The sequence below is a fragment of the Myotis davidii genome, unplaced genomic scaffold (genome assembly GCF_000327345.1).
Source record: "Myotis davidii unplaced genomic scaffold, ASM32734v1 scaffold10, whole genome shotgun sequence".
NCBI lineage: Eukaryota > Metazoa > Chordata > Mammalia > Chiroptera > Vespertilionidae > Myotis > Myotis davidii.
In genome coordinates, this window is record NW_006283544.1 from 329,514 (window position 1) to 334,036 (window position 4,523).

Genomic DNA, 4,523 nt, shown 5'->3' on the forward strand with positions numbered 1-4,523 from the left:
TAAAAGGGTAAATGTCAAATAAATGTCGATAGTAAAGTATAATACCCCAAATATATAAAGTATTTTAAAATTATTTTTCTTAAAATGAATGTTTACAACATACAAAGCAACAACATTACATTAAAATTAATATATCACAATCAAATTGGGTTCATTCCAGGAACAAAATTATGGTTCAACATACACAAATTGATCAATGTAATACACCTCATTAATAAAACAAAGGATAAAATTCATATGATCTTATTGACAGATACAGAAAAGGCATTGGATAAGATATGACATCCATTTATGGTTAAAACACTCAATAAAATGAGTATAGAAGGAAAGTACCTCAACATAATAAGGCCATATATGACAAACCCTCAGCCAATATTATACCCAATGGTGAAAAACTGAAAGCTTTTTCTTCTAAAATCAGGAACAAGATAAGGAAGCCCACTCTCACCACTCTACTCAACATAGTTCAGAAAGTCCTAGCCTGAGCAATCAGGCAAGAGAAATAAAAGGCATCCTAATTGGGAAGGAAGAAGAAACAAAGAGTGTCACTTTTGCAGTTGACATGACTCTCTCTGTATATAGAAAACTCTAAAGACTCCACAAAACAAAAAAACAAAAAACAAAAAAACAACAAAAACTATTAGAAACAATAAAAAAAATACAGTAAAGTTATAGGATATAAAAATCAATGTACAAAATCCATTGCTTTTCTCTATAATAACAATGAAACTTAAGACAAATAATTGAAAAAACAATTCCTTTTGCAATTGCAACCGAAAGAATAAAATACTTAGGAATAAACTTAACAAAGAACATGAAAGACCTATATACTGAAAATTAAGTATTTAAAAAAGCATTAAAAAAAGATTGAAAAAAAAGGAAAGATACTCCATGTTCATGGATTGGAAGAATCAACATAGTTAAAATGACCGTTTTATCCAAAGCTATATACCTATTTAATGCAATTCCTTTCAAAATCCCAATATAAATTTTTAAAGAAATAGAACAAGAAAAAATCATCAGATTTGTATGGAACCACAAAAGATCCCAAATAGCCAAAGCAATTCTGAGGGGAGAACACAATACTAGCAGTATCACACTATGAGATTGGAAAACCACATGCAGAGAATGAAACTGGATTACTATTTGTCGCCATGTACAAAACTTAATTCAAAATGGATCAAAGACCTATATATAAGATCTGAAACAATAAATTAATAGAAGAAAACATAGGTACTAAACTTATGGACCTTAATTGTATAGAACATTCTATGAAACTGACCACAAATGCAAGGAAGTGAAGGCAAAAATAAATGAATGGGACTATATCAAAGCTTCTGCAAAGCAAAAGAAACCTATAATAAAACAGAAAGGCAACCTACCATATGGGAGATTATATTTTCAAACAGCAGCTCTAAAAAACGCTTAATATCAAAAATATATTAAAAACTCATACAAATCAACACCAAACATTCCAATAAAAACATGGGCAGAGCATCTAAATAGACACTTCTCCCAAGGTGACATACAAATTGCCAACAGATGTTTGACGTCACTAGCCTTTAGAGCAGCAGTTCTCAACCTGTGGGTCGCGACCCCTTTGTGGGTCGCCTAAGTCCATTGGAAAACACATATGTAATTACATATTGTTGGAACTTTAATTGTTTGTTTTTGTAAATAAAAATGTTACAATTATTGAAAAACAACACCTAAAGTGCATTATGATGATTTAAATAACGTGCAGTTTGCCCAAAAAGGTGCGGTCCCTGGAGTATGTCTTAGAGATTTCTATGTGGTACGCAATGTGTTAACAAGACAAGTAATAGCAAGAGTTGGAGAAGTTATAGAGAAAAGGAAACCATCGTTCACTGCTGGGAATGTGGACTGGTACAGTCACTACGGAAAACAGTTTGGCAGTTCTTAAAAAAAAATAAAACTAGAATTACCATAGGGCCTAGAAATCCCTCTCCTGAGGATCAACCCAAAAAACTTGAAAACATTTACCTGCAATGATATAGGAACCCCTATGTTCATTGCAACATTATTCATGGTGGCCACGATATAGAGACAACCAAAGTTCCTTCAATAGAGGACTGGATAAAGATGTGGTTATATATACTATGGCATATATTACTCGGTCGTAAGAAACATAAATGGACCTTGATAATATGATGCTTAGCAAAATAAGTCAGCCAGAAAATGCTAAGAACCATATAATTTCACTCATATGTGGAATATATAACTGAAACTCATAGACACACACACCAGTATGGTGGTTGGTTATCAGAGGGAAGGGGATGGAGCGGGGAGCCAAATATATGGTGATGGAAGATGGTTTGATTTAGGTCGGTGGGCACACAATGCAATATAGAGATCATGTATCATAGAAAACTATATAATCCTATTGACCAATGTCACCCCAATAAACTTAATAAAATAAAACACACAAAGTATTTGATCTCTGTCCAATAGTCTTGGTTTTTTATTTCGTAACAAATATTCCATTTTGTAGAAAAATTCCTTGTATTTTGTGGCAGTTATTGGTAGAGTAAAATCTTCAAGTTGAATGTTAGGGTATATGCTGCTTCATAAAAGCTCATTTCCTTTTACAGTAATGAAAATATTTTACTCGTTTACCCTAACTTTGGTTTTGCCGTTGAAATTTATATTGCTTTTGCTGATTCAGATTTTAGATCAGTTACTAATTGTTTTAGTATTCTACAACATTCTTATCTTCTTCTACTTGCATTTCTTCTGTTAAAGTGTTCACAAACCCCTGTAGCCTACAGAGTATTTTCAAACATTGGAAAAGGCTAGTTAACATTATTGGATTATAGCATAACATTCTGATATCCTAACACAATTAACAGCACTACACAGAATCACGTGTGCAAATTGCCAATTTAATAACTTCCTTTGCTTCCGAACAACTCTCTAAGGATTTGTGTAAAGTATACTATGCATATAAATGTATTAATATTTATTTTACTTGCAATAATGATGTACTCTTAGCAGCAGATGGGGCCACAAACACTTATAATATGACAACAGCCACTTATTAGATCTTAAATGCTTCTCTCCTCTCTGCTCTTGCCCTAGTTCTTGAAAATTGCAAACTTATTTTCTGACCCTGCATATCAGTGATTTCTGCTCTAGCTTCCAATTTGAAATCAGTCTGATTCTTCAAACTAGTAACATCTCTATGGTGATTATGAAGCTTTAATTCTTGCAGGAAAATTATAATTATTTTTCTTGTTTTTCCAAATGATTTTTCTCTAGGTAAAGAAAAACATAATTTCCCAGAAAATGCTGGAAAAGAATTCCCTTGTGGGAACATTACTCTATGCATAACTTTATTTTCTCTCTCTGGGGTACCTCCAATCATCAAAGTCCTCAGAGTTCCATGGAGTCATTTGGCTCACCCATAACCCCCTCTGCAGATAATTAGGTTCAAACTTTCTCTGTTCCTCTAAATCAATTATTATTTTCCTTTGCTTCTCATCTCCCTACATTTCATTGAATCTCTCATCTGTTAATTTCTCTTTTCTAGTTATTTCTTTTCACAAACAGTGATATTTGGAGGGTTGAATAGAAATAAATGAGGCAAATGATTCTATCATTTTTACTCATCCTCTCCCTTATCCTTGGTGGTTAACTTATCTATCCATAACTGATAAGGGAAAACTTTATGAATTGCACAACTCTACCTTATCCTCAAGTCACAACTTAGAGGACAAATAATGGATTCTAGACTCAAGCTCCGTCTGTCGGATTCACTCATCTAGGTATTTAAAACTGGTATTAAAGGAAAAACAAAATATTAGATTATGTAATCATCAAGGTAGAAGTAACTGGGCCCACATTTTTCATTTTTTAAAATTCTGTAACCAACTAAGCACCTATTATGTACCTAGTTTGTGTAAATACTATGTTATGAAATGAGTAATTCATAGACTCTGTTACCCAATAATCTATAGTCCAATCTTAGGCAGTGATTTTCAAACTTTTTCATCTCATGGCATATAAACTAATTACTAAAATTATGTGGCACACCAAAAAATACATATTTTGCTGATCTGACAAAAATGGGTATAATTTTGATTCATTCACAGATGATTATTATTGTATGGACTATTGTCACTTTTAAATTTGACAATCGATGGTAAAAGAGATCAGCGCCCCTGGCTAAATAGTCAGGTATTGCATAGAGTGGGGCCTTGACTTACAAATGTCCCAACTAACAAGTTTTTTGAGATACCAGCTGTCTCTCCCCCGATTTTTTGCATTGAGTTGATAGAGAAATTTGAGTTAATGAGCTCCTTAATGAGCTAAAGTTTACAGTTGTCCTATGGAAAATAATGCAATAATTTCTATATATAAAACCCTAATATTCAATTGGCATGGAACCAATTAAATTCGTAAGTCAAGGCGCAATAATAATAATAATAATAATATTTTTAATAATCTTAAAAATTATTGCAGCACACTGTAAGTCATTCGTCTAGTGGATAGACAAGTCAATA